Here is an 18,751-nt window from a genome sequence, read left to right on the forward strand (position 1 = left end):
CAGAAATTACATATATTTATAATTCACAACTGGCAAAAATATAGTTATGAAGTAGTAGTGAACATAGTTTTATAGGTGCGGAGACCACTAATCATGAGTAACTGTATTAAAGAGTCACAACCCTAGGAAGATTGAGAACAACTGGTTTAGATTACTGTCTCCTGTAGCTCAGGCTTGCATCATACTATGTAACTGAGAATTTCTTTGAACTCCGAATCCTGCCTCTGCTACCTAGTGCTGCAAAGACAGTTCTGCAACTCTTACCATGCTAGACCTTGACTGGTCTGTGTGAAGAAGAAATAGATCTGTGAATGAGTATCCTCCAGCTTCTCTAAATTTTATTGTGAATTTACAAGTGAAGTGGGACCTGTGTAAGAACTGAGTTCACTGACCAATTATAAAGCCGGTGTAGTCACAACAAGCAAAGGATGGGCAAGAAGGAGGGTAAAAGCTTTCCTGCTGTGACAGTAGTTGACATTATCAGTGAGTAGTGAGGTGATCAATTTTTGATGTTTTATAAATGTGCTGACTGTCCATTTCATGGGTCCACAGACCATGCATACAAGAATCTATATAAAGAACTTAACTTATCATTAAATCAATTTACTGTAGTCACAGTAGTTCAAGAAAATAGAAGAGCTGAATTAAATGGTGTGACTCTGCCTCCCATGATTTTATTTTCCATATTTAAGATGTATGCTCTGAGAGAAATGATGTGAGTAGTACTTTTTGTGCTCTAGTACAAATCCCTGATCTCTGGAGCACATGACCATAAAGCCTGTTTCAACTTTTTAACAGAATTTTTCAGGATTATAAATACATTATTTCCACTATCTCTTTCCTTTCTCTAAGCCCTGCCATAGACCCTTCATTGTGTTCTGATTCATGACTTTTTTAACAATTACTATTTGAATGTGATCTGTGTTTGGTTGCAGGACCTCCAAGCTATGAAGTAAAGGGTTGGCTACACTGGACCTTGAGTGTGTAATGGACTATGTACACATAGGACCCTGTTTTTTTGGAGGAGGAACAGGAAGTGCTCTGGGAGAATAGAAGATTTTACTAAACTACAAATTTCCCAGATTATGATCTTGTCTGACCATAGTGTGGAAGGACAAACCTGGAGGATTTTTGCTTTCTGAGACATTTATCTCTGCTCACCTAGGAGGGTAACTGCTAATGTCGTGAATCCCAGCTGGGTGGTCCTAGCTAATAAGGGTAGGAGCTAGTTTACAGGTTCTTTCAGGATTCTCTTGTTTTGCTCTAAGTAGCTGTAAGGAGAACCACAAGCCATGCCATGGTGAATGTAGGAGCCACTATCCCCAGACCAGGAAGAGCAGTTTGGCAGAGCTTTCAGAGCTGCTTGGACAGGGATGAACCGTAAGCCAGATAGGTTCTTTCATTCTTTGTGGTGACCTGGATAGTGGCCCTTGGCCTCTGATCTTTGTTGAGTGTAGGGAGGCACTGCCATCCTAGCACGGGAAACTATGAGCTTGTGATGTTGCCTCATGCTATGTAATTGAAAATTTCTTTAAATACCTAACCCTGCCTCTGCTGCCCAGCTTGGGTAGATAGTCCTACAACTTCTTTAGGACTGGGCTTTGACTGGTCAGTAATAAGGAAAAATAAACAAGCTAATGAGTGACCTCCAGTCTCTCTGACTTTTAGTGTATGATTATAGATGAAGAGGGATCTGTGCAAGAATTGAGTGCATAGACAAAGCTTGAAGCTGGTAGATTCACAGTGCAGAAAGAGAGAGACAAGACAGTTGTTAACTTTCCTACTTCAACACTAGTTGATATTAGCAATATGGAACTAGGCAATCAATTTTAGATGCTTCATAAATGTCCTGATTGTCATTTCTTGGTGTGAATTTCTTTGTCTGTGATTGCCACAGACCAGGCAATCAAGAATCTTGACTGATCTTATTATGAAACCAAATTGCTATAGTTACAATAGTTACCAAAATAGATCAGAGAGAAATGTTGTGGCCCTGCATAACAGGACTGTTATTTAACTGGTTTAAGATACATACCCTGAGATAAAATGGTTGAGAAATCTGATGAGCTCTAATACAAATCCCTAGTTTCTGGAGCACATGGTCATAAAGCCTGTTTCAACTTTTCAAAATAATTTCTTGAGATTATAACTCTATCACATCCACATTCTATTTCTTGTTTCCAAGCTCTACAATGACCCTTCAGTGTTTTCTAATTCATGGCCTGCTTTTCTTTAACAACAGTTGTGAATGTGACATGTGTTTGGCTGCAGGATTTCCCAGGTATGAGGCAGTGGTTTGACTGCACTGCAAACTGAGTGTGTAATGGGATGTACACACAAAGGACCCTGTGCTTTGGATGAGGAACAGGTTATGCTCTCGGAAAGTGGTGTAATGTCTACTAAAATACTAACTTTCTAGACTAGGGCCCTGTGCACTGGACTGGAAGGGCAGAGCAGAAAGTTCTGTGATATCTGAGTAATTTGATCTCTGTTCACCCAGTAGGTGAGCTGATAATATTCTGAGTCCTAGCTGAGTGGCCTTAGCTAGTGAGGGACTCTGTCAAGGCTTAGCAAGCAGAAATAATAGTGGCAGGTAACTTACAGGTGTTCTTTGTAGGATTCTTCTCTGCTTTTATTGTAATGAGTTGTAAGGAAGACCACTAGCTATGCCATGATGAGTGTAGAGTGTTCAGAGAAGGTCTGTTGAGCTGTCATTTCTGCTGGAACTTTGATGGACCATGAGCCAGGCTATGGTTCTGTTGGTCTGTGTAGTGAACTGGCCAGTGGTCCTTGTCCTCTGAGCCTCCAAGTGTGTGGATTTCCTGGGAAGAGGGAGACTCTGCAGCTCTAGTATGGTAGGATATTATGCTTGTAATATCACTGTCTATGTACACATAGGAGCATGCTTTTGGTGTGCAGTGGGAAGACAGATTAGAAAACTGAATATTGCATTCCACAGTAAAGTTTGTAATATAAATGTTTCAAATATTTTAAAAGGTGGGAGAACTATGGTGATGTTGAATTTCTTTTGGCACTACATAATTAGAATGTGCCTAACTTTCTGCTATCACCAGCCACAATGATATGATTCAGTGATGTTTAGTTCCAGGGACAAAAGGAGCTACCAATGTTTCTCAGGTGTGTATGGTGTTGGGCAGGTAAATAGGGCAGACTCTATATCTTATGCTATAATCCATGTGACAGGAAGCAGATATTAAATTATTGTATTTTTCTAAATATCTTAAATATTGTTCACATTCTTGATTGTTATAGCTTTGTTGTAAGGTTTTTTTTTTTTGAGTTTTGGGTTTCTCTGTCTTTGAACCCACAGAGATCTGCCTGTGTCTGCCTCCCAAGTGCTGGGATTAAAGATATACACCACCACTTTCCAGCAAGAAGTCCTATTATATCAATCTGTGACTATTTTTTCATAATCTCATTGTTCAATCTGAGTGTTGCCACTCTGAATGTAGTTTTGTAATCAGCTTTTCTGTTATAAATTGTTGGAAATTGTCATTGAATTGTATTCATTTTATGCTGCAAATTTACTATACACAGCATCTTAGTTTTGAGGCATCAAGTTCCCAAGAATTAATTATGTGCTTCTTTATTCTCTTACGTTTTATTTTTCTTGTTGCTGTTAATCTGTGAAAGACTTTTGGTTTATGGGATACAATGTCTTTGCAGGTGGTTCCTCATACATTTTGAATTCAGATACCAAATCATAGACTCATAAGTATCTAGTATTCCAGATTTTGTATACATATATAGAGCATTCATTCTCATGTGCAGACATTTGCAAAAATTAGCAATAAACTTGTTTTCGAAAGTGCTTGTATCTGGGTGGTGGTGGCACACTACTTTAATCCTAGCACTTGGGAGGCAAAGGCAGGCAGATCTCTGTGAGTTCAAGGCCAGGCTGGTCTACAAGAGCTAGTTCCAGGATAGGATCCAAAGCTATAGAGAAACCCTGTCTCAAAAAAATCAAAATAAAAAGTGCTTGTGACTTATAAAAACTTATAAACTGAATTGCTTTAGGTATATACCAATTCTTTAAAAGTCTGTTAACTTGTATTATATTTTAAAATGTTTTCATTTTCTCATTTTGAAGCTGACTTATTGGCAATCATAAATCAAAGTGAAGAGTCCAAGAACAAGAATATAAGAGTGTAGGTTCTAGAAATAGATGTGTAGAAATAATGAAATATAAAGTTGTAAGCCTAGGAGAATGAGAATAGACTGTCAGTAGCTTTCTCTGCAGCTTAAGGTGATGTGGGATTTTCCTCTGTACGCTGTGAATATCATTGATAAATAAAGAAACTGCCTTGACGTGTTGATAGGGCAAAACTTAGGTAGGCAGGGAAAATTGAACTGAAAGCTGGGTAAAAGAAAGGCAGAGTCATGAGAAACCATAGAGCCTCTGTTGGAGACAGACTTCCTGAAATTTTGCTGATAGTCCAGGACCTCATGGTGATGCACAGATTAATGGAGGTGGGTAAGTTAAGTTGTAAGAATCTTATGACAACAAGTGGCTTTATTCAACATTAAGGATTATTAAACAGAGGATTAGTTTGGTTTACAACAAAATTGTTTGCAAACAACAAATACCTAACCAAACATCATTGAATTGATGTTTTCAGCATCCAGCACAACACAACTAAGAAATCTTTGAAAGCTTTGATAATTTCCCTTTTAAAAATTACTGTTAAAGCCAGGCAGTGGTGGTGCATGCCTTTAATCCCAGCACTCAGGAGGCATAGTCAGATGGATTTCTGTGAGCTCGATGCTAGCCTGGTCTACAAGAGCTAGTTCCAGGACAGGTTCCAAAGCTACAGAGAAACCCTGTCTCTAAAAACCAGGAAAAAAAATACTGTTAAGGCAAACAAGTATTTTTGCCCTTATATTTCTTAAAGAAATGAACAACTTAGTAAACTTTAGAGTATTTCCATAGAGGCGAGGGAGGGCTAAGAAGGACTTCTTTGTTATTTATATCCACTATTGTGTGACTGAATGTATAGGGACTACAAAGGGCCCTGTGTAAAGTCCATAGGCCCTTCCTCTCAATTTTTTGAAATGATTCATGTTCTGATAGCACCCACCTTTTTCACATACTGGTACTAATGGCTCCCATGTGCCCTGGGCATTGCATCAAATTCTCTTGCTGCCCTTCAAGTTGAAGCCAGATTCACAAGACAATATCACAGTGTCATTATAGGAATATTTATCTTTCAAAATAGATACCATTTGACCTCTATCTATTTGTGGTTTTAGACACTGAACTGCAGAAGTTGAAAGTTCACAACGTGGAGCAGGGCCACTCCAGATCCCACTCTTCTTACTGTCGCTGGTACAATAGATAGTCTTCTCCCGAATAAGAATGAAGTTCACTCCTTTCTCTGGGCTTGGGTCACAGGTGTAGGTAACTGTGCTTCCATATGATACATTTGCTGAAAAGCTGCCTGTATGTCTTCCATTAAGAACAGGTGGAGGTGGGGGGCAGAGAATTTCTAGAGAAGGCTAAGGACAGTGTTTTCTGAATCTTCAATGAGTCATTGAGTTAACTAATGCAATATAATTAAAATGTGATTTTAAAACTTTATTTTTGAGTATATCTCCTTTGCTGAATTCTTCGTTTTAGTTACCAAATACACAATCTTCTTTATGTTAATGGCTCAAGTTCCCTCACTAAGAACATGGATGTTTGAGAGAAAGAAAAGTTGCTTGCTTCATTTGACTTAAAGAAACAGAGTAAAAAGATAACTGAAGGGCATTGTGGTGTAGATCAGACCCTTAAGATTTCTAGTTTTGTTTTGTTTTATTTTGCGCACGCGTGCTCTCTCTCTCCCCCCTCTCCTTTCTTTCTTCCTTCCTCCCTTCCTTCTTTCTTTCCTTCCTTTCTTTCTTTCACACACACACACACACACACACGCACGCACACACACACACACGCACGCACACACACACACACCCCACACACACTCTTATAGGAAAGCCAAGGATGCATTGTGTGTGAACCCCTGTATTTCCTTACCAAAGCACCATTGTCTTACCTACCTTTAAATACTGGCTTCTTGGTCCAAATGGCTTTCTGTTCAACAATTACACACTGACTAGAAGGTTGTCCTTGTAATTGGTATCTGGAGACAGGTTGAAATTTAGTACTATTAGGCAGTTTGTGTTGAAAAACTAGTAAGCTTGACTTTAAATCTACCATAGGTCTATTTAATCTGTACCCATTTATTATTCTCTTGCACTACCTCATTCCAGATTATTCCTGAATAACATATAGGTTCATTCACACTCCTTCTCCTGACTTTATAGTGCAGTGGGACAATTCTGTATTCTGTCAATTATGTTTTAAGTAAATGTTGATTGGCCAGTAGCCAGGCAGGAAATATAGGTGGGACAATCAGACAGGAAGTAGAGGCAGGGCAATGAGAACAGGAGAATTCTGGGAAGAGGAAAGTCCATTCTTCTGCAGTCCTGCCCAGACACAGAAGAAGGAAATTGTGACTGCCTCTCTGAAAAAGGTAGTGAGCCATGTGGCTAACACAGATAAGAATAATGGGTTAATATAAGTTATAAGAGTTAATAAGAAGCCTGCGCTAAGGAGCCAATCAGTAGATTAATGTAGACTTCTGTGTGATTTTCTTTGGGACTTATTGATTGCAGGAACTAGACAGCCAAAGATACACAGAAACCTCAGACAGCATTATAGTTCACAGCAGGCACATATAATCCAAGGGCATTAAATTTTACAGACCCTCCTGATACCCTTCGTTACAGAAGAAGTGCACAGTTTTGCCAACCTGAAGACCTATAGATTCTTTTATCTGTCCATTGGGAAACTGTCCTGGAGATTCACATTTGGCCTCTAGGAAAGAATGGCAAGAATAAGAGGTAAGTCTTGGCAAATATCAGGTCGGTTCCCAGTAAATAGTAAATTTAAGATACCTTTGAATGTGGGGATGACACCAACCATCCCAGTCTCCTGAAGATAAGCACTTAATTGTCTCTTTTCCATTAAGCAAATAACCAGAATCACAACTGTATGTCACAGACAACCCTGGAATAAACTTGGCAACATGCCTTTCTGTACGGTGTCCATGATCGATCGTGGGAAGTGATGGGCACTCTTGAGGGAAATCTTTATACATACACAAAGGAGAAAAGGCCATCAGATAATATATTCTTATGAATCTAGATGCCAGCTTAGAACACAGATCTAAATAAATGGCATGCAATCTTTGATGACCAGTCACCATTAGTTTTCAACTCAATCCCAATCAGATATGGCTTGTTTCCTTTTACGCGAAACAACTGCAATTTTGGGAGGATATGGTCTCACTAAGAAACCCTGGCTGTCCTGAAACTCTCTATGTAAATCAAGCTATCTTTGAACTCACAAAGATCCACCTTCCTCTGCCTCCCAACTGCGGAGATTAAAGGTACGTACCACTATACCCAGCTTTATTGTTCTATTTTCATCTTTAGTTATATTTTTGTCTTGAGAAAAATTTCAGTTGCTAGAAGGCTCATTTTTATTCATCTTTAAGCCTATCATCTTTCAGAGGGTTACCTTAATAAACATTACTATTACAATTTATCATTATCTTATATGTAGCATGCATATAAATATGTACATTATGCATAACACATACTATTCTAATTTCTTTTTATTACTTGATAAAAATATTGGAATTTTTTCATTTGAATATGTATAGGTTCACCTAAATTTTTAAGGTTTTTTCATAGACAATCCATTTTGAGGTTACTGGTAATCAACCTATTGGTATATAAGCAAGATAAATATAATTTGTGGTACTTGAGACTGAACTAGGCAAGCACTCTGCCATTGAGTTATACCCACAATCCCTTTAGTTACTTTTTATTTTGAGACAACATCTGGGTAAGTTGTCCAGGCTGGCTTTAAAAACACAGTATGATCCAGGTGATGGTGTTGCACACCTTTAAACCCAACACTCGGGAGACAGAGGCAGGGTGATTTCTGTGAGTTCAAGGCCAGCCTGGTCTACAAGAGCTAGTTCCAGGACATGCTCCAAAGCCACAGGGAAACCCTGTCTCAAAAACAAAAATAAAAACAAAAAATTACAGTGTGGGCCAGGCAGACCATGGACTTGTAATCTCTGACTTCAGCCTCCTGTGAAGCTGAGATTGTAGCTGTGCTCCCAAGTCAGAGTGGATCATATTTATAATAGCGCTTCCTAAGTTCTTTAATCTATTTAGAATTTATCAATATTGTTCTTTATTAAAAATGTTTCGATAGTATAATTTTGTCAAATACTGACAATTTCTATGCCCACAGAATTAAACTTAAGAATTAGGTTCATTAACAATATAAACTAGATGAAACACGAATAAAACATTTACAGCAATCTGTTAGTTGATTTGAAATGCTAGAGTCCAGGAGATGGTGTGAGTAGAGAGTAGATCTCTTGTGAACATGTTTGCAGAGGCACCCCAGCATTGGGGATGGGCTCCCAAAAGCCAGCTCACACTCCAGGGACAAGACCTATACAATTCAGTCTTTGGGAGCATGCGCCAAAATGATCTGCCCATAAGTGGGATATCCTTGTCTTCAGTGAGGTTCCACTTCCATACTCAACACTCACACAGGTTGGCAGGTCTCAGGCCTTGATGAAGCTTCATTTCCACACTCAACGCTCACAACTGGTAAACCCCAGGCCCTTGACTAGGTTTTATTTCTATACTTACTCCTCTCACAGACTGGCAGTGGTGTTGGTTCCTACTTATTATTTGCTTGGCACCAGACTGTTTTGTTTCCTTTCATGGTGAAGTTGGCTATACAGATAAATGTCACAGAATCACCATGTTTGAATGGTGGTGGTCTAGACTGTTTACTTTTAAATCCTGCTATTATGCTGGGCTCTGAACAATCAGAATCTTTATTCCATTTTTCACATACAGGATGAGGTTTATCCCAAGCGGCCTTCACTTGATCTTTACTTTTACAAAAAATAGTCTTTTCTCCAATGAGGTGGTGGTTACGTAAACAAGTGTACTGCACAACAGTGTCAATGGGTATGGAGAGAGAATAATAGAGTTTCTGAGCATTTTTGACTTTAGGAGGAGGGTCCCAAGAAATATCTGTAATGTAGAAGAGACAAGATGAGTATATTAATCACTAAGAAAATAAGTAAAAGCTCCAAGTATAGGTCAAGTCACTTTTTAAGAAATATTCCTTAGAAATTGAATGCTTGGTTATGACTTTACCTATAGTGTTTTCAATTCCAAATGCTTCTGTTCTTACTTCTTTCTTGATCTTTGTCAAAGAAATCAATATGAATCACTCTAACCAGACAACAAAGAATAGAGAAACTAGAAAAAAATCTATCTAATCTGTACTTTCAGGGATTTTTTTATTATATTTTCTACTCAAAAGACTTTTAATAAAAAGGAAAAACATGTTAATGACATGCTAATTACTTTTAGGGAACCAATGTGTGCTGATTTGGGCTTAATAACCCTGATTTCAAAACCTCTCTGTCATTTAATAATTGTATGTATGACCTTAGGCAAGTTGTACCCTCCCCTAGCCTCAGTTTCCCAGTCTATAGTTCAGGTTACATAAGGTATGACAAGAATACAGAGAGACAGAAGCATGTGAAATGGGCAGAGACAATAAACAAAGTACACTAGTTATTCAGTGCCTATTTGAAATATGCGGGTGGCATAGTCACATGAGACACTATTACCAAAGACACTGCAACCTCATTACAAGTCATTTGTAACACTTTAATCCTGGATACCTTTGATAAAACCATTTGAGTACTGAGCTCATATTCTTTATACATCCTTAAGAGTATTAGCTATTAACAGCTACTATGACATATATACATCTTTTCTGGACAAGTTGCAGAATGAATTTCCAGTAATGTCTACTTGATCCTAGATGGAGCTCTTGTGTGCAAGACATGACATATGGAGACACAACCAGAGTTTTAGGACTATGCTTAGTTTTGGGGCTGTGCTTAGCTTTGTTACAGGCAACTTTTCAAAGCCTTTGCTGTCCCACGCTATCATCTCGCCAGCAAGAACCACGCGGGACACTAGGATTCTTCTGCAGAAATAGCTTTAATGTGTCCTGAGAGAGAGAGCATCAGCTAACATGGCCGGGGACCCCTAAATGAGGGAACCCCTCCTTTATATAGGAAACAGTCCTTGCTTCGGACGTGTCACCCTTGGATTGGTCCGCTGCCCAATTAGCCCAGGTGAAGCCTCGGAAGTAGGCGGGGACAGCAGTGGAAAGTTACCTAGCACATGTGCGTTCACATGGCGGTGAAACCGGATGCCAGCGCCATCTTGTAACGGGGCATGTGGATGCGGCCCTTCTCATTTCCCCCTTTTTTTACTTCTTTGCAAAAAGGCAACTCCCTCAGAAGGTAAAGATAGAGGTCGCACTTCCCAAAGTGGAAACATTAAAATGGGCTTACATGGAATCTGCCCCTAGGTTCATGACACCTGGAACTTATTCGGCCTGCCCTCTGCCATTTTTCTGGGAAAGGGAATATGCAGCAGGAAATCCTTATGCAGGGCGACATATCTCTCAGAGAGGGCCATTCTCTGTGCGATGTTCTTTAGCTCGACAACCTTCAGGGCTAGCTAAGCCAAACACTCCATCCTGTGCCATGGACCACAGTCCTAGGGGTGCAGGAGCTGGTTGGCATAAATCTTACTGCTTCAACATAGATAACCACATATCAGTAGAGGCTCCCTGTTCCAGGGCAGCCAGCGCTGTGCAATAACCACTTTGTCCCTATGACTTTGGGATTTGAGTCAGCAGACCATCCAGAGGAGAAACACTATTCCATAGCATAGGGCTGTTCCAAACATTCCCACCCCCACCCATTCTTAAAGTAGGAGATGAAGGACATAACCCAGGACTGGGATCCTTCAGCTAAGCTTATAAATCATGTCTAGGAAGGTAGGGGAGGCCCAGAGTCTTATTGGTTGTAAAAGACCAAGGAAACACCGCCACTCTATGGCTGACTGGTGTCGGCTTCAGGAAGGTTGAAAGTATCCCCCATCGGTGCTTCATCACAACCGCTGTCATCCATCCGCAAAATGGCAGGAGGAACAGCAGCCAAATCCTCAGGCGAGTCCACGTGCTGTGGGTCACTCTTCACCGTTCGGGTTAGTCTCTCCAGCACCCAGAATGGGCTTTCTTGATCCTGTGGGAAAACACAAACAGCTCCCCTGGATCTCAATAGAATGGGATCCAGGCCTTTCCATTCATTAGAAAGCACATCTTTCCATTTAACCAAATCTTTGGGCTGCTGCGGAGCCAAACAATGTTGTATTGCAGCATTTTGGCCATTATCATCCAGATTTAAAAAATTTATAGTGAACAGAGCCATGGTCCCCCTTTTGTTTAAGTAAGAGAGTTCTAAGCCTACTACAAAATTATATACAGTAAGTACAAACCTACACAATTATATACAATAAATACAAATATCCTATTCTAACTAGCTTAAGTTTTTTATAAGAAATAACTTGGCCACGTCATGAAAAGAAAGTAACTACGTTTGTATAATCTTCAATCCCATCAAAGATCTGAGAAGGGAAATAATGTTACCTGAGTAATTAGGAAGTGCAATTAAACTTCCAGAACATGTAACAAATCACATAACAAATGGCTACCTGGGCAAACACCCAAAATCATGTTTGCAGCGTTGAAGCAACCAACTTTGGCTAAGGCCTAACATAACTGACATACCATTTTCAAAGGCAAGGAACTTTTCAAAACTATCTTATCCTGTCTTGGCAGGATATGACAGTCCTGTTTTATCCATTTACGGATACTCTGTAACTCTGTCAGTAGTTGAGGTATGGGCATTTCTTTACCCAAAGGCCAGTTCTGCCAAGAAGAAAGGCTCCAGGTGGAGTGTCTTTGGTGCTCAACATTCTCTCGGGAATAGATCAGTGTTGCCAGGAGCAATTGTGTCTCCCTACCACAGAACTCTGAGTTAGATTAAAGGCCATTTTCTACAGCTCTTTGAAGAGGTTGAAGATTATCTATCTATACTGAATATAATGTCTATGTATCTAAAGAACCTGATTAGTCTAATTATAAATGACAAACTTAGATGACTATTGATCTATATTATTCTCAATATCTATTTAACTTAAAGACTGAAATAGTAAACAACTGTGCAATAAATGGGGACAATATGACCTCCAAATATAAACAATGTGCAAGTATACATTGCAATATGGTAAATATATATATCAATACATAAACAATATATAAGCATCTTAATCAGAGGTAGAAGTGTACAATGCAATATGGTAAAATATACATATATCAATACAATATATATATATGTCAATACATAAAAATGTTTTAAACAGAGGTAGAAGCATGCATGCATAAAATAGTCAACATAATTTAAGTTTGTATCAATATATAAGAATCAATACCAATATATTTGTCTAAAAACAATAACTCACAAGTACAAAGCTATTATCCCATAATCCAATTATCCCTCTTTTTTTTTTTAAGGATTCCTGCGCTTATAAAATTCCTCCCCCAACCCTCAACCCTATACTAATTATAACCAACCCCTAAATGATGTCCCTAAACCCAAGGACAAACTTTACTGGGAGAGGGGACGTCGTTCTCTAGAATTACTTCCAGCTATCATGGGGGCGACGTTCTTTCTGGGGGATCCTGTGAAAGCAAAATGATGGTTAAATTTCAAGATCAATGTCTTTTAAAATTGCAAATAGTCTCTGAGTATTTTGTGGAGGACTGGCCAGAATGTTGTACAAGATATGCATCATTTCAGCTAACCACGTTGGAATCGTCTTGTGCAGCTGGTACTCAAAACAGGTCTTGTAGTAGCGCTATCAGTATCATGATGTCATATCAACCAGGTGGAGTTGTTGTTATGGGGCCCCATCTTCTTCCTGGAAACTTCAAATGTCACTGCAGGAAAAACTTATTGTTCATTGTGGAAAACTTAAACATTAATCATATACATTAATCATATATTAATATCATATATTATATGATTATAATAATATATAATCATATATTAATAATATAGACATATACAGACATACATATATTCAATAAAAGACATGATATATTTAATGAAAGGTATGATAGATATGAAGAAAAGTAAAGATGTTTTCTAAACTCATATTCCTTTCCGTCCCATATCATGGCTCTTGACATGAGACAGAAACTCCAGAAACTCTGGGTTTTTCTTTTAACAACAGGCTTGGAATTAGAGAGGGACTGAGCCAGAGTCCAACTCTAAAACCAGCTCTATAAATTTAGAAATATGATTTAGTATATTTTACTTACAGAACCTATTCAGTTTTCTTGATAGTCCTTATTGGGCCATTATTTTCCATCTGTCAGTATTCAGATATCCAGAGTCCCTTGAACTTATCAAAAATTAGTGTTTTCCTGTGGAGATAAGAACAGAACCCTGCCCCCATTCTATATGTTTTTTCTTACCAACTGTATGAATATCATCATTGTGGATGAGCTGTCATTTCTCCTTTCCAAGAGGTTTCTCCTCTTCAAATCGAACCTTTATTAATTTTGATGGTATCCACAGTTTTTCTTCTCCTGTGGAAACAAGAGCAAAACCCCTTCCCCAACGTAGCACATCTCCTGGCCTCCATTGAGAGGTCAGCTCGTCTTTGAAATAAACAGGTTGGTTTAGTTCAGAAGTTTTTTCCATTATCCAATGCCTCTCTGCTGCTGTTGTCCCTTTCTCATTAGCATTAAGAAAATTCAAGGTTAATAAAGCATTATGCAATCTATTTCTGGGGGTATCTTTCGTCCCTTTCTGTTTGTTTAGAATATCCTTTATAGTACGATTTGATCTTTCTATAACTGCTTGACCTGTAGGATTGTATGGTATACCTGTAACATGCTTAATATTATAATAAGCAAAAAATCGTTTCATTTTCCTAGATACATAAGCTGGACCATTATCTGTTTTTATTTGTGCAGGTATACCCATAATGGCCATAACTTCTAATAAATGTGTGATTACTGAGTCAGCTTTTTCTGAGCTTAAAGCAGTTGCCCACTGAAAGCCTGAATAAGTGTCAATGGTGTGATGTACATATTGTAATTTGTCAAATTCTAGAAAGTGAAACACATCCATCTGCCAAATTTCATTCCTTTTAATACCCTTTGGATTAGTCCCTGCCCACGTTGGGCGCCAATTGTCGGCGAATCAATCCCACACCAGTTATGTTTTAAGGGGTTATTTATTTTGGGGGGTAAAACTTACATACACCATAAACCGTCAGGAAGGGAGCCTAGTCACTGGAGCAGGAGTCGGGAGCAGGAGCCTGGAGCAGGAGCCGGGAGCAAGCACCAGAATCAAGAGCCGGAACCAAGAGAGCCTGATCCGGATCTGCTTCTCTTTTTAAAAGAGAAATATACCACACCCCAGTGGGCTGGTATTTCAGCAGCTATTGGCTGACGGAGCGGAAGTCACTCCCCGCTGCACTGTGGGCTCGTATTTCAGCGACTATTGGTTGAGGGAGCGGAAGTTACTCCCACAACACCATGGCAATAGCCATTCTTGGCATCGGGGGCAATTCCTTTATTATTCCCCCCTTTGTTTCGATTTTAACAAGAACTGGTAAGTTCTCCAGTCCAATTACCTAGAAGATAACTAGACTATTGCTTAATCTACCAGAGGCATGTTGGAAACTATGGGTTTTTTTTTTCTCTAGGCCGCACTTGGCAGGCATAAACCTCATTGAACATTGTCCCTTTAGGGCTATGTGTGGCCCTGGGCCTGCTGGCTGGGCGGCTCCAGCTCCACGTGTCCGGGCCAGGAAGTGGCGGCTCCATCCCCAGGCGCCCCTGCCTTCCCCACGGGGCTAGCCTAGTTTTCTGCAGCTGTGTTGGTGGGGGAGTGTGGCGGGAGCCGACACCGGGAGTGAGGCGGCACAGGCCAGCAATATCTCAAGGTCCACGCCGGAGCCGCTGTGGCTCAAGGGGCTGATGGGAGAGGCTGCGAACAGGGCCGCTTCCTTATTAGCAAACTCTCAACACCTGTGCCACAGTAAAAGTGGCTGTAAATTCTCATAGATTTAGCCAATGACCCAATCACCTTAAAATTCAAGGGCTTTTTGCATCCACCTCCCTGTGGATCCTGAAACATTAGATAAGCCAAGCGTATATACAGCAATCTTTCAGGAGGACTTGAGTTCTTAAAATGTTAAGCAGCTTTTAAAAACTTAAGTCTACTATGTAGATGTAATACGGTAGTGCCTGTTTACTGCGTCTAAACCTTAATTGCGCTTTTATTATGATAATTACAATCAGTCCTGCCTGAAGTCAGCATAGTTTAGCATAGCCAAGTGGAACCAGAGCCATTTTTGCCTCAGAGACCCTCACAATTTTAGGTACATTGTAAGCCTTCAGGCCTGACAGCTTGTGGCACCACTCTCATTCTCGGTACTGCTGTGACACCCTCCAGGCCAGGCACCGACTGAGCCAGTGCAACGTGCCCCCCACTATAGCCACCCAGCAAAGCTCCGCTCCAGCCACCCTTTAGCTGCAGCTGTACCCACTCCGAGCCCAAACCGGTGTACGGAGCAAAGCAGAACTCAGAGAAGCAGGCTTGCTGCTCTGCAAACATTGAAAGGACCTCATTTAATCTTTTAGGGAATTTGGGCGTCATCAGTCTCTCTGGCTATTTCCTGCTGAATTGGGACGTTGTATTCTTAGGGGTATACACTACAACATTTCAGGAGGTCTCGGCGATTCAAACCACATAAATCCCAAGTACACCTTTAGGCTCTCATTTTCTGTGGAGACGAAAACAGAACCTCTTTTCCAAAACATCATATCCTTAGCAATTCCTAAATTTAAATATCTTTCTCCTGTCCGGTACACAAAAGACAACATGAACAACATAACATAAAGCTTTTGACCTTGTAGATCAGTCTTCTCCCCCATTTTTAGAACCACCGGGGAGTCATTTTTACTTATTTCCTTTTCTTGCGCTTGCGCCTAACCTCTCACTGCATCCAGTTTCTGATATGCCATCCTGAGTCCAGGAATAATCATACCTCTCTGAACATGCAGACCTGCAGTTCTGAATCCTTCCTGAATCCAAGGTGAATTCAAGAGATCCCCGTTGGTGTGAGTGATGGTCAGGATTTCTCGGGTGTCAGCACCAAATGTCCCACTCTATCGTCTTGCCAGCAAGAACCACGCGGGACACTAGGATTCTTCTGCAGAAATAGCTTTAATGAGTCCTGAGAGAGAGCATCAGCTAACATGGCCGGGGACCCCTAAATGAGGGAACCCCTCCTTTATATAGGAAACAGTCCTTGCTTCGGACGTGTCACCCTTGGATTGGTCCGCTGCCCAATTAGCCCAGGTGAAGCCTCGGAAGTAGGCGGGGACAGCAGTGGAAAGTTACCTAGCACATGTGCGTTCACCTGGCGGTGAAACCGGATGCCAGCACCATCTTGTAATGGGGCATGTGGATGCGGCCCTTCACACTTTGCTACTTTGTTTACAGAATCACAATTTAACAAATTTAACAAGTGAATAAATTTAGTACTTTTTCCCTGCATTTTTAAAAAGAGAAAAGTGACAAATATCAATTTAAATTACATAGTTGGGTGAGGTGTTTTATTTGACAGGAATACAGAATCAAAAGACAAGATCTGTATCTGATTATGTTTATTTTCTACTCACGTTCACAGACAGGAGACTTGTTCTAGATTACTGTCTCTCCTTCTAGGACACACTGATGAGAAGATTTGACATTTAACTGGAACCTTAAACAATGAGGAGCAGCAAATCATCACTAGAACAACTCACCTTTCAATTGTACAGATTGAATCACTTCTTTCAAGTATTTGTAAGATGGTATGCATTTTAAAATATTTATGACTTAAGAAAAAGCACATAGTTACTTGTGAATCTGCTCCACCAAACAATAAATCAAAAATGGATTAAAACATACAAAAATGCGTTTTTTCTTTAGAATTCTCCCTCTCCTTTTTAGCATCCACATGTCAGTTGTATCTAGATCATTTTGAGGAAAACAGTCTCAATTCCTATAGGGAAAATACCAAAGACCTTGTTACCCAAGCTTATTTCAATGAGTGTAGCTACCAAGGTCTTTTTTCCTTCTCCTGGCGATTCGCAGGGCCGTGTGACCTCCAGCTCCCTGGAGATTCTGCTCTAGCACTGGCTTGAGGGGATAACTTAGCAAGAACCTGGCTCTCTTTGTTATGGTGATTCCACCTGTATTCAAGGTTTTAGTAGTGGGTTCCATAGCCTGCCTCCCCCAGCTGATTCTGCCAGAGGTGCCAGGGGCCTTTAATCTTCTCCTCCTGCTCCTGGATGGGAGGAGGCCTTGCCCTTTTGTTCCTGCTTGCCCACTTCTATAAATACCTGACTTGAGTTTAATAAAGTTGCCATTTACTCTGGTAAATGAGCAAAGGTCTCTTTTTGTGTGTGTCTCTTTTAACCCTCAGGACAATCGTCCATTCTTGTGGGTCCGAGTTCGGGAAAGCGCGCCCCTGGATTCGGTGTGGGTATCCACAGAAAAGTGAGGGGTCTTACAAATGAGTATCACTAAGTCCAAAGTTTTCATTCATTCTCCATAACAGGAGTCTTAATTTGTGAACTTTGAATTTCCAGATGATGAAATGACATTTCCTACTTTTGCTGGTCAAGCACAAAATATACACACTTCACGAAAAGAAAAAAGAACTGGTTAATGACAGAGTTCTTAGTCAGAAAAGGTCAAGAAAAGGAAAGAAAATATAAGACAGTAAAAACTTAACTAACTTTAGAATTCATATTTTGAAATCATTATGGGAAACCATCAGGGCAGGATTTATCACATCACACTCACCCTTTATTACAAACAAAGGAAACCTCTGCTCCAAGTTAAGATTAGAAGGAAGAAACACATGGCCATTGAGAAGTTGGTTTGGAGTGGCATCACATGATATCACTAGGAAAAAAAAGAGACAGCTTGCACATGAAGAGTCAGGAAACAGTTGAGTTTTCTCAACTCTTTGAATATAGCAGACTGTCTAGGCACCTTCACATGTTGGGGCTGCATGGCTCCAGGTTCCAAAGGATGTACACAGGACCAAGTTGGTTCCAATGAGATTATAGCCAGGTTCACAGGTATATGACACTTCCTGGCCTACAGAAAAGAATTCCTTATCTTTTTCTTTATAATCACTGTGATGGATGTTTTCAGGTGGTAGATATCCTGAGGAAAGAATAGGACCAGAAAGTTCTTTTATTTCTGCAATAAGAACTTTATTCTTTATAACTTACAGCTAGTTGTCTTGTTCTTAGTTGGGTGGGATAAAGATATTCATAGAAACTCTACCATACTAAGGCTGAGAAGTTGGGTCATAGAGTGGGCTTAATGTGCCTTTTTCTGCTCAGATATGAAAACCCATATGTCTACCTGCGTTCTCTTTATTTATCCATGCCAGTGAATATTACTGTTACTCATTTTCACTTTGTTCTATTAAAAAATCTGAGATAGCCTTCCATCAACAGGCTAGAAAAGGAACCAAACTTTTACAACACAAATTTTCCCCACCCAAATCTGCCACATTCTTTTAAGTTCAAAAACAAGGCTTCTGAGACTTCTGAATTTTGTTGCCAGGCTTTTAAAAAGGCAGACATTTTATATTAGGAGTAGAAGGAGAGAATGAGGGCCACAGGCTCAAGATA

At 40.0% G+C, this 18,751-nt stretch overlaps 1 pseudogene across 1 annotated transcript; it reads right to left on the minus strand.

The window, feature by feature from the left end:
• Positions 1 to 4,995: 4,995 nt before the first annotated feature.
• Positions 4,996 to 6,214, minus strand: LOC148118633 (complement receptor type 2-like; annotated as a pseudogene). Its single transcript, XR_015735959.1, has 2 exons — positions 6,055 to 6,214; positions 4,996 to 5,507 (listed from the first exon to the last, which is right to left on the minus strand). The product of XR_015735959.1 is annotated as a complement receptor type 2-like (transcript).
• Between the last annotated feature and the right edge of the window lie 12,537 nt (positions 6,215 to 18,751).

Source organism: Myodes glareolus, chromosome 22 (assembly GCF_982192425.1).
Source record: "Myodes glareolus chromosome 22, mMyoGla1.1, whole genome shotgun sequence".
NCBI lineage: Eukaryota > Metazoa > Chordata > Mammalia > Rodentia > Cricetidae > Myodes > Myodes glareolus.